Source organism: Lolium perenne, chromosome 4 (assembly GCF_019359855.2).
Source record: "Lolium perenne isolate Kyuss_39 chromosome 4, Kyuss_2.0, whole genome shotgun sequence".
Lineage (NCBI taxonomy): Eukaryota > Viridiplantae > Streptophyta > Magnoliopsida > Poales > Poaceae > Lolium > Lolium perenne.
In genome coordinates, this window is record NC_067247.2 from 134,727,584 (window position 1) to 134,740,515 (window position 12,932).

A 12,932-nucleotide genomic window follows, 5' to 3' on the forward strand; every position below is an offset into this window, starting at 1 on the left:
GAACTTCTGGACGTCCTTGAGGCACTGCGGCAGTTCCATCTTCTCCAGGGCACTGATCTTCTCCGGGTTGGCTTCGATCCCTCGCTGAGAGACGAGGTAGCCAAGGAGCTGGCCAGACGGCACGCCGAATGTGCACTTGGCCGGGTTGAGCTTCATCCGAAATCTTCTCAGATTGGTGAAGGTTTCTCTCAGGTCATCAAGGAGGGTAGTCGTCTCGTTGGTCTTTACAACGACATCATCCACATATGCGTGAACGTTTCTGCCGATTTGATCCTGCAAGCATTTTTGCATGCACCTTTGGTAGGTGGCGCCTGCATTTTTCAAGCCGAACGGCATAGTCGTGTAGCAGTAAGCCCCGTACGGGGTAATGAACGAAGTCTTTATTTGATCAGCCGGATTCAAAGGAATCTGGTGGTAGCCTGAATAGGCATCTAGGAAAGACAACAGTTCACAGCCGGCAGTCGAGTCTATGACTTGATCTATGCGCGGCAGGGGGAAGGGATCCTTCGGGCACGCCTTGTTCAGGCTGGTGTAGTCTATACACATGCGCCAGGAGCCGTTCTTCTTCAAAACCAGGACCGGGTTCGCCAACCAGTCCGGGTGCACACTTCCATGATGAAGCCGACAGCTAGGAGCCGGGCGATCTCTTCACCGATGGCCTTCCTTCGTTCTTTCGGCGAAGCGCCTGAGAGGCTGCTTCACCGGCTTGGCTTCAGGCCGGACGTGGAGGTGGTGCTCAGCCAACTCCCTCGGCACACCCGGCATGTCTCTTGGAGTCCATGCGAAGATGTCCCGATTCTCACGGAGGAAGCTGGTGAGCTCGCTTTCCTATTTCTTGCTCAAGCCGGCACCGATGGTGACGTACTTGTCCGGCTGCGCCGGGTCCAGCAGGATCTTCTTGGTGTTGTCGGCCGGCTGGAAGTGAGTCGTCCCAGCCGGGTTGCCTGCAGCCGGCATGTCTATCTGCGCGGCCTTGGCGAGGGCGACGGCGTCGTGGATGAGCTGCTTCTCGGTGGCGATGACCAGCGTCTGGGCCATCTTGGAGCTCTGCGTGGCGCAGTCCATGGAGCGGCGATAGTCGCCGGCTATGGTGATGACCCCCTTTGGGCCAGGCAGCTTCATCTTCAGGTACCCGTAGTGGGGCACCGCCATGAACTTGGTCAGGGCCGGCCTGCCTAGGAGTGCGTGGTAGGGACTCACGAGGTCCACCACCTCGAACTCGATTCTCTCGGTGCGGAAGTGGTCCGGCTTCCCGAACATCACCTCCAGCGTGATCCGGCCAATCGGCTGGCAGCAATGGCCCGGCACGATGCCATGGAAGACGGTGGGGGTGGGGCGCAACTCGGCCTCCTGGATGCCCAGCTTGCGGGCGGTGTCGCGGTAGAGGATGTTGATGCTGCTGCCGCCGTCGATGAGGACGCGCGAAAAACGCACGCTGCGCCGGGTTGTGCCGATGGTGGGGTCGAGGACCATGGCGTAGCTGCCCGGCTTCGGCAGGACAGCCGGTGTGTCGCGGCGATCAAAAGTGATGGCCCGCTCTGACCAGTTTAGGTACTGGGGGACCGGCGGTATGACCGCGTTGACCTCGAGGGAACGGCTCTGCTGGCTCGTCTTGTCCTCGGGCTCGGAGGTGAAGATGATGTAGGTAGCATCTTCGGCCAGATATCGGCCGCCATGGTGCACTTGATTAGCCTCGTGGTGCTCGAGGTTGGCGTTCTCTGCGCCGGCTTGGCCACCCGGCCGACCGGCTGGAGGCGGCGGGGGTGGAGGCGGGAGAGGTTCACCGCTTGTCAGCCGCTTCATGAAGTGGCAGTCGCGGGTGAGGTGGTTGGAGGGGTTCTTGCCGCTGTGGTACTTGCACGGCGAGTCGAGCATCTGCTCAAAAGTGTACTTCGGCTTCCACTGCCGGTCTTGCTTCTGGCGGCGGCTGCCGCCTGCCGCGTTGTCTGCCACGGCGGCTACGTGGGCGGAGCCGTACCGGCGGTCCGGCTGGTCGCTGTGATGCTTGCCGCGGTAGTTGTCCCGCCGGCTGCCATGAGAGGCGCCGTCTACCGGCTTGTGCTCAGCCGACTTGTTGTTGTCCCTTCTTGCTGGGGCCGGTGAAATGTCAGCCGGCGCCTTGCCGGCTTCCTCAGCCAGCGCGTACTTGTCCGCGATGGCCATCAAGGCGGCCATCGACTTGGGGTCACTGCGGCGCAACTTGTGCCACAGCATGGTGTTGGGCCGGCAGCCTCCCATGAAGAAGCTGATGGCTTGGATCTCGTGCACGCCCTCGCAGGAGTTGCGCATCTCGCACCAGCGCGTCAGGTATGCGCGGTCCGTCTCGTCCGGGCCCTGCTTGCACATCTCAAGCTGCTGAGGGCGACCCGGCCGGCGGTAGCAGCCGGTGAAGTTGCTGATGAAGGCCGCTTCGAAGTCCAGCCAGCCGTTTATGCTGCCGGCTGGCAGGTTGTTGAGCCATGTGCGGCGGAGCCGACCAGCATGAGGGGGGAGTAGCGCACAGCCCAGCGCTTGTTGCCTTTGGCGATGCCGACTACGGTGGAGTAGTCCTGCAGCCAGTCCTCCGGCTTGGCGGTACCGTCGTACTTGGGGGTGTCGCGCGGGAGCTGGAAGCCGTCGATCATGGGCTCGTTGGCGATGCGGGGCCCGAAGCACTTTGGGCCGGCTGGAGCTTCTTCTTCCGCAATGCGGGATTCGACCAGCCGATCGAGGCGGTCTCTGGCGTCAGCGGGCTCGATGCGGGGGCCCAGCCGGGAACGTGCCGGCTGGCGTGTGCCGGCTGCTTCTGGAGCCGGCCGGTGCTGGCGGCGGGGCTCGGAGTCTTGCTCCTGGTTCCGGCTCGGGGGAGGCCGGCTGCGGCTGCTGCCGCTCGGCTGGTGGCTCGGCCGGCCCGAGCTTGCGTGCGTGGCCCGGGAGTCACGGTGCCGGCTTGGTGCCGGGAGGCGGACTCGGCCGTGTCCACTGGCGCCTTCCACATCGTTGCCTGCAGCGCCACGAGCGTGAGAAGCTGCGGGGGCATTGACATACCCGGGGTCGGCCGCCTGCTTGGTGGCTGCGTTGAGCAGCTCGGTCACCCGCAGTGCAGCGGCGTAACTCTTCGCCTTCGAGGCGGTTCAGCTCTTCTGCGGCGGCTTGTGCCGCGCGCATGTTCTTGTCGGGGGTGTTGTAGACGGGTAGCTCCGCGGACGGAGCCGGCGAAGGAGCGCCGTCGCGGGCGATCTCGGCGCCAAGGTCGCGGCCCCTGCGGCGGACGTGGCCGGCTCGGCTTGGCTCGTCGCCGCCTGGAGTGAGGCCGTGGGCGCGGTTGTACTCGCGCTGGGTGATCTCCATCTGGCGCTTAGCAGCAGCCAGTTCTTCGGTTTGCTTGAGGAGGAGCTGGCGGTGCGCCTCCAAATCCGCCTCGATGGCGGTGGGGTCGGCACCAGGCGTGAGCGGGGTGCTCAGTTTCGCCCGGACTTCGTCCAGCCGGGACGGTGGCGGTGGCGCCTTTGGGCCCGAGCCGGAGGCGTTGGGGTCTACGTTGCGCTCCAGGTTGGGGCCACGGGTGCGCGGGTTCTTGGTGGGGAGCTCGTCGCCGGCCATCATGACTTGCACGACGGCGGGGCTGGCGGGAGCGCTGCTGCTGGCTCGCGGAGGAGGGCTAGCGCAGCGCAGCACCTGCCGCGGGTAGCGCGGCGGTGCGACGGTGGCGACGTAGACGTCGTGGCCGCCGAAGGAGATGACGCTGCCGCCGGCTGGGAAGGGCCGGTCGGCGAAGCAGCCAGCGTTGTCGCTGACGCAGTTGAGGGAGCCGAATCTCCAGATCAAGCACAGCGACTCGCTCGCCGGTGGTGATGGTGAGGCCCGTCCGGATGAAGACACCGGCCGAGGATGCTGAAGGCCCCACGGTGGGCGCCAAATGTCGTGGTATCGTCACGGCATATGCCATAGGGTGGCTAATCGAAGTGGTTCCTGAGGGATCTCACGGCGGTATCCGGATGCGGGTATGGGGACGAGCGACACGGCGACGTACCCAGGTTCGAGGCCCTCCGATGGAGGTAAAACCTCTACTCCTGCTAGAGTGTATATGATGATCACACAATACAATGGTGCTCCTAGAGCTGTGTCCGGCTGCTCCTGGGAGGCTAAGGGAGACGATGGTCTCTCTCACAGGGCAGCGCTAAGGGTAGAATGAAGTGAGAATGATCGATCCCCTGCACGAGAGGGGGTAGTGCGGCTTATATAGGCACCGGCACTTTACATATAAGACCCTATAGTTTACTGGCCGGCTTGGCCGGCTCCGGCTTCCGCTCCTTCCCGAGGCGGTGACGTCAGGAGTCGTTGAGGCATCGTGGCCTGTCCCATCCGGCTGCCAAGGTCAGCGGTATGGAGAGGAGGTGTCCCTGTCGCCGTCAGCCACCGTGAGCGATACGGATCGTCGTAAGCCCTGACGGCCTGTCCGGCGCGTGGCACTATTGCTCCACAGTGCCCCACGCTTTACGGAAGATGAGTCAGCGTGGACTTTGGGAACCCGGATCACCAACCCGGTTCCTTCTAGTGCAAGACTCGCCAGCCTCGAGTCGGTCTGAGGTACAAACCCCCAGTCGGATATGGCTTGTAGAAGCCGGCCCAGCTACAGCATTGGTGGCCGTAGCCAGGCCGACTAGGACCTAGAGCCAGCCGGCTTCCGGACCGGCCGGCCATGGCGCCAGCCGGCTGCTCCTCAGCCGGCCTTTGCCGCGAGCCGGCCAGTGGCCAGCCGGCTGCTCCGCGTCCATTGCCCTACCCGGGGTCTTCCCCCCGACAACGAGCATCATTTTGGAGTGGCTAAGAAGGATCGATGCAGGTTACTTTTCATATTATTCATGTTTTAAACTTGTTTAAATCTTGGTCAAACCTAGGATTTGACCAAGATTCAACAAATGGGGATAAAAAAATGAAAACCCAATGCACATAGTATTCTTATGTCATATAATAAGCATACAATTAAGTTGATAAACAAGGTCTAGACATATTCAAACCAGAAAAATCATGTATGTGGCTACCCCTAACCCTAAACTCTGTCTTATGAAGTCAAGCATGAAGAGATGTGGTTTTTGGTTTCAAACATGGAAATTTCAAAAACCCTTCCAAGAGCTTCATTTTGGAGTGACTAAGAAGCATACATGCATGCTTACCTTTTCATATTCATGTTTTAAACTTGTTCAAATCTTGGTCAAACCTAGGATTTGACCAAGATTCAAATGGGCATAAAAATTCAAATAAAATGAATACCAAGGTCTTCTTATGTCATATAGTATGCGCGCATTCAATTAAGTTGATAAACAAGGTCTAGACATATTAAACCTGAAAAATCATGTATCTACCCCTAACCCTAAACTCTGTTTTATAAAGTCAAGCATGCATGTGAAGATAAGTGGTTTTTGGTTTCAAACATGGAATTTTCAAAAACCCTCCTAATTAAGAGCTTCATTTTGGAGTGACTAAGAAGGATACATGCTTACTTTTACATATTCATGTTTTAAACTTGTTTAAGTCATGGTCAAACCTAGGATTTGACCAAGATTTAAATGGGCATAAAAATTCAAAATTAAACAAAATCAAAAACCAAAGCAAGTCTTTGCATGTCATATAGTAAGCATTCAAGTTGATAAACAAGGTCTAGACATATTCAAACCAGAAAATCATGTATATATCTACCCCTAACCCTAAACTCTATCTTTATGAAGTCAAGCATGCATGAAGAGAAGTGGTTTTTGGTTTCAAACATGGAAATTTCAAAAACCCTCCCAAGAGCTACATTTTGGAGTGACTAAGAAGGATAGATGGTTAATTTTTCATATTCATGATTTAAACTTGTTCAAATCTTGGTCAAACCTATGATTTGACCAAGATTCAAATGGGCATAAAAAATCAAAAAAATCAAAAAATTGAAAAACCAAGGTCTTCTTATGTCATATAGTAAGCATTCAATTAAGTTGATAAACAAGGTCTAGACATATTCAAACCAGGAAAATCATGTATCTACCCCTAACCCTAAACTCTGTCTTATTAAGTCAATCATGAAGAGAAGTGGTTTTGGGTTTCAAACATGGAAATTTCAAGAACCTCCCAAAAGCTTCATTTTAGAGTGTGACTAAGAAGGATCCAGGCTTACCTTTTCATTTTCATGTTCTAAACTTGTTTAAATCCTGGTCAAACCTAGGATTTCACAAAGATTCAAATATATGGGTATAAAATTCAAAAAAATAGAAAAATAAAAACCAAAGCACATAGCATTCTTATGTCATATAATAAGCATTCAAGTTGATAAACAAGGTCTAGACATATTCAAACCATAAAAATCATGTATATATCTACCCCTAACCCTAAACTCTGTCTTATGAAGTCAATCATGCATGAAGAGAAGTGGTTTTGGGTTTCCTACATGGAAATTTCAAAAACCTCCCAAAAACTTCATTTTAGAGTGACTAAGAAGGATACATGCTTCCCTTTTCATTTTCATGTTTTAAACTTGTTTAAATTATCTTGGTCAAATCTATGATTTGACAAGATTCAAATGGGCATCAAAATATAAAAAATCAGAAAAATGAAAAACCAAAGCACATAGTTTTCTTATGTCATATAGTAAGCATTAAAGTTGACAAAAAAGGTCTAGACATACTCAAACCAGACAAATCATGTATCTATATACCCCCTAACCCCTAAACTCTGTCTTATGAAGTGTCAAGCATGAAGAGAAGTGGTTTTGGGTTTAAACATGGAAATTTCAAAAACCTCCTAGAAGCTTTTTTAGAGTGACTAAGAAGGATACATGCTTCCCTTTTCATTTTCATGTTTTAAACTTGTTTAAATTATCTTGGTCAAATCTAGGATTTGACAAGATTCAAATGGGCATTAAAAAAATCAGAAAAATGAAAAACCAAAGCACATAGTTTTCTTATGTCATATAGTAAGCATTAAAGTTGACAAACAAGTTCTAGACATATTCAAACCAGACAAATCATGTATCTATACCCCCTAACCCCTAAACTCTGTCTTATATATGAAGTCAAGCATGAAGAGAAGTGGTTTTGGGTTTCAAACATGGAAATTTCAAAAACCCTAGGATTTGACAAAGATTCAAATATATGGGCATAAAATTCAAAAAAAAATAGAAAAATGAAAAACCAAAGCACATAATCTTCTTATGTCATATAGTAAGCATTAAAGTTGATAAACAAGGTCTAGACATATTCAAACCATACAAATCATGTATCTACCCCTAACCCTAAACTATGTCTTATGAAGTCAATCATGAAGAGATCGAAGTGGTTTTGGGTTTCAAACATGGAAATTTCAAAAACCCACCCAAGTGCTACATTTTGGAGTGACTAAGAAGGATAGATGCTTAATTTTTCATATTCATGATTTAAACTTGTTCAAATCTTGGTCAACCCTAGGATTTGACCAAGATTCAAATGGGCATAAAAATTCAAAAAAATCAAAAAAAATTGAAAAACCAAGGTCTTCTTATGTCATATAGTAAGCATTCAATTAAGTTGATAAACAAGGTCTAGACATATTCAAACCAGGAAAATCATGTATCTACCCCTAACCCCTAAACTATTTCTTATGAAGTCAAGCATGAAGAGAAGTGGTTTTGGGTTTCAAACATGGAAATTTCAAAAACCTCCCAGAAGCTTCATTTTAGAGTGACTAAGAAGGATCCAGGCTTACGTTTTCATTTTCATGTTTGAAACTTGTTTAAATCTTGGTCAAACCTAGGATTTGACCAAGATTCAAATGGGCATACTTAAAATTCAAAAAAAAATTAGAAAAATGAAAAACAAAAGCACATAGTCTTCTTATGTCATATAGTAAGCATTCAAGTTGATAAATAAGGTTTAGACATATTCAAACCAGACAAATCATATATCTACCCCCTAACCCTAAACTCGGTCTTATGAAGTCTAGCATGAAGAGAAGTCGTTTTGGGTTTCAAACGTTTAAGCCAAAAGCCCCATTTCAAATATTTCAAACTTATTCAAATTTGGTTCAAATTTGAAAGACATAAAAGTTATATTACACATAGTGCATACATGTTCACACATATTGCACTAGATGCTAATTAACCCTATAGTTTGAGGCCATTTGGATGAGGTCGAAAAAATTCTTGGATTAGAAATGGGGTTGTTCGAACCCCGTAGTTGGATTTTTTTTGAACTTGATCTGTAGTACTGGGCAAAACCCTAGTTTAACCTATTTAATTATAGATTCGTATATCGATTTTTCTACGAGTACTACCTTTTTATTATTACTATGCAGCACATGGGTGTTTGCCCGTCGAGTGAAACTCGGAGGAAGAGGGATCACTCGGAAGGAGAGAAGAAGGGAGAACATTATGGTGTCTCCCCTTTTTCGGGTGATGATGTTGACTTTTGTGCAGGGTTTGTCAGTGAGCAGGAGGTGCGAGCGAGCGAGCGAGCGAGTCGAGCGAGGCCGAGAATGAGAGAGATTTGTTTTTTTTGTGAGAGGGACAACCAAAGGATCCTGAAGGACCCAGAGACTTCCAATACGCATCCCGATGCGTCTTCTCTTGACAAAGAAAATGGCTGGGAGTTTGCGTACCTATTGCACGTGACCTGTGCTCACTGAAGTGTGGGACCCCACGCATGGGCACCACACGTAAGTGACAGACCTGTTGGTGTAAAAACTCGGTTGATTAGTATAGTGCATTAGAACAAAGTTTCCTATGGATTCAAGGGTAGGAAATCCAAGTTAACTCATTTACATGACATTATTTTTTCCATTAAGCAAAGTTAACACGTCTATCAATTGGTACATTTTGGAGTGACTAAGAAGCATCCAGGCTTACTTATTCGTTTTCACGTGTTAATCTTGTCTAAATCTTGGTCAAACCTAGGATTTGACAGAGATTCAAATGGGCGGAAAATTCAAAAAAAAACAGAAAAATGAAAAACCAAAGCACATAGTCTTCTTATGTCATATAGTAAGCATTAAAGTTGATAAACAAGGTCTAGACATATTCAAACCAGACAAATCATGTATCTATACCCCCTAACCCCTAAATTATGTCTTATGAAGTCAAGCATGAAGAGAAGTGGTTTTGGGTTTCAAACATGGAAATTTCAAAAACCTCCCAGAAGCTTCATTTTAGAGTGACTAAGAAGGATACACGCTTCGCTTTTCATTTTCATGTTTTAAACTTGTTTAAATCTTGGTCAAACCTAGGATTTGACCAAAAGATTCAAACATGGAAAAATTCAAAAACCTCCCAAAAGTTTCATTTTAGAGTGAGGAAGAAGGATCCATGCTTACCTTTTCATTTTCATGATTTAAACTTGTTTAAATCTTGGTCAAACCTAGGATTTGACCAAGATTCAAATGGGCATCAAAAATAAAAAATTAGAAAAATGAAAAACCAAAGCACATAGTTTTCTTATGTCATATAGTAAGCATTCAAGTTGATAAACAAGGTCTAGACATATTCAAACCATACAAATCATGTATCTACCCCTAACCCTAAACTCTGTCTTATGAAGTCAAGCATGAAGAGAAGTCGTTTTGGGTTTCAAACATGGAAATTTGAAAAACCTCCCAACAACTTCATTTAGAGTGAATAAGAAGGATACATGCTTCCCTTTTCATTTTCATGATTTAAACTTGTTTAAATCTTGGTCAAACCTAGGATTTGACCAAGATTCAAATGGGCATCAAAAATAAAAGATTAGAAAAATGAAAAACCAAAGCACAAATTTTTCTTATGTCATATAGTAAGCATTCAAGTTGATAAACAAGGTCTAGACATATTCAAACCAGAAAAATCATGTATGTGGCTACCCCTAACCCTAAACTCTGTCTTATGAAGTCAAGCATGAAGAGATGTGGTTTTTGGTTTCAAACATGGGATTTTCAAAAAGCCTTCCAAGAGCTTCATTTTGGAGTGACTAATTAAGAAGCATACATGCTTACCTTTTCATATTCATGTTTTAAACTTGTTCAAATCTTGGTCAAACCTAGGATTTGACCAAGATTCAAATGGGCATAAAAATTAAAAAAAAAATGAATACCAAGATCTTGTTATGTCATATAGTATGCACGCATTCAATTAAGTTGATAAACAAGGTCTAGACATATTAAACCTGAAAAATCATGTATCTACCCCTAACCCTAAACTCTGTCTTATAATTAAAGTCAATTATGCATGGTGAAGATAAGTGGTTTTTGGTTTCAAACATGGAAATTTCAAAAACCCTCCTAATTAAGAGCTTCATTTTGGAGTGAATAAGAAGGATATATACATGCTTAATTTTTCATATTCATGTTTTAACCTTGTTTAAATCTTGGTCAAACCTAGGAAAATCATGTATATATCTACCCCTAACCCTAAACTCTGTCTTATGAAGTCAATCATGAAGAGAAGTGGTTTTGGGTTTCCTACATGGAAATTTCAAAAACCTCCCAAAAACTTCATTTTAGAGTGACTAAGAACGATACATGCTTCCCTTTTCATTTTCATGTTTTAAACTTGTTTAAATTATCTTGGTCAAATCTAGGAGTTGACAAGATTCAAATGGGCATCAAAATAAAAAAATCAGAAAAATGAAAAACCAAAGCACATAGTTTTCTTATGTCATATAGTAAGCATTAAAGTTGACAAACAAGGTCTAGACATATTCAAACCAGACAAATAATCATGTATCTATACCCCCTAACCCCTAAACTATGTCTTATGAAGTCAAGCATGAAGAGAAGTGGTTTTGGGTTTCAAACATGGAAATTTCAAAAACCTCCCAGAAGCTTCATTTTAGAGTGACTAAGATGGACACATGCTTCCCTTTTCATTTTCATGTTTTAAACTTGTTTAAATTATCTTGGTCAAATCTAGGATTTGACAAGATTCAAATGGGCATCAAAATAAAAAAATCAGAAAAATGAAAACAAAAGCACATAGTTTTCTTATGTCATATATGTTATCGCCAGAATTTGACCGCATTGGAGTTGGGCCAAGATTAAGATGGGTTTGAAGAATATACTTGGAAGAATTACATGAATCGGCCTTGTATACAAAGTTTGGGCTAGTTTGCCCGTGTATCTGTAAATGTAGTAGGATGCGTGTTGGTTAGATAGAATTTGGCTCGTGCACGGTTGGGATTACTCCCACGTTAGAAAGTCTACGGACTATAAATATGTATCTAGGGTTATTGAGAAAGGAAGACAATCACGTTCACAACAAACACAAATCAGGCGCATCGCCACCCCTTATTTCGAGGGTTTCTTCCGGGTAAGCATCATGCTGCCTAGATCGCATCTTGCGATCTAGGCAGTATACGTTTATTCGTTACCTTGTGTTACTCGTGCTGAAGCGTTGTTGATGGCGAGTAGCACTATTTATCGTAGATGTTTTGGGGCTTGCATTGATGCTTTTCTTATGCATATTTGCTTAGCAATGCCGTCCCTCGATATCTAGCTGTCCTTACACCTATTCAGGTGTAAGGGCAGCACCTTGTTTGTTCGTTACTTAGTAGATCTGATCAGTTATAGTTGCTCCTTGTTCCAAGGATTAGTTTAATATCTGCATGATTAGGCCTTATGCTGGGGTTGGACGATCCGGTAGTGCGTGAGGTGTTGTTTCACCGTTCCTATAAGGGATGTTCCGGGAATTGACTTAACGTTGGTTTTTAGGCCTCTTTTAGGGATAGTTTCCATCACCTTTCGTATCTGCTAGGCCCAACTACGCGTAGGATGTTCCGATTATGCGGTGAAAACCCTAAACTGTCGTAGATTGGTTTAGCTTTGTTTTGATCAAGCAGGATCCCCATGTCATCGTAAATCCAACGTGAACCATGGGGCGATCGGCTCTTTGAGCCGATCCACAGGGCAACCTGAGAGCCGATCGGGCTCGTATTTAATGTTTACGTGTCTACCATGCAGGAGACTAGTTGAAGCAATCCAACACCTTCCTGATCAGGTATAGGTCAGGTGGCACGCCCTTGCAACTGCCAGGACGTGTGCTGGGACTTTGCGGGACGACGCGAGGCGCCAGGGCCCACTAAGCGGTCTTGGGAGTCTCCCGACTCTTCGTGTTGCTTAACCACTGCTCGCCGGTGAGTTTTGGCAGGCAACACATTCTGGCACGCCCGGTGGGACACTTTCTACAACAACCACGTCAACATCGGCAGCCAAGATGTCGGACGAACTGATCAAGTACGAGGATCTACCTGCAGAGCATAAGAAGAAATACGATGAGCTGAAGGCCATCTTTGAAGCCGATCTCATCGGCTCTTTTGAGAAGACCCGTTCGCACGGCATCAGGTTCAAAGGATTCGCACCCGAAGGCGCGTTCGAGGGATTAGATCTGTCTCTCCCTTCAGAGGAACGTACCAGAGCCCTGCGCCAAGAAATTAACTATGCTGTGGCTCATTCTCTACATCGGCATTCTGAGAGCCTGGTGAATACGCTTGAGCGAGTTGCACTTCGTGTGGTGCAATAAATCATGAAACATCAGTATTCTCCGTCGGGACCTGCTTTAGGGACTCATCAGGGAGAGATACCATTCCACACCAGGCCACCACTGCCGTTCGCAATGGCAGCTCCACAGCAACAAGGTTCACCAGCATACGTTGTCTACAAGGTTGGGGGTGATCCTGGCGACTACCAATTCTTGTATGAGCCGCCCAAGGAGATCCCACATGGATACGTGTGCACATACGTGCCGGACTGCAACAACTGGACGCATGCGATCCAAACTTCAGCAGGAGGAATTGCCAGAGCAGGAGCGATTGTTACGACAGGAGGGATTGCTGGAGCAGCGGGGAGTTCTGGAACAGATGCTGAGAAACAAGCATGGCTAACTAAATATGCCACTGCAACGAGTCATGAAAGCTCAACCCCTACAGCCCCTACTGTGGATCAGATCAGCGCAATCTTGAGAGATCAGTTCGGCATCC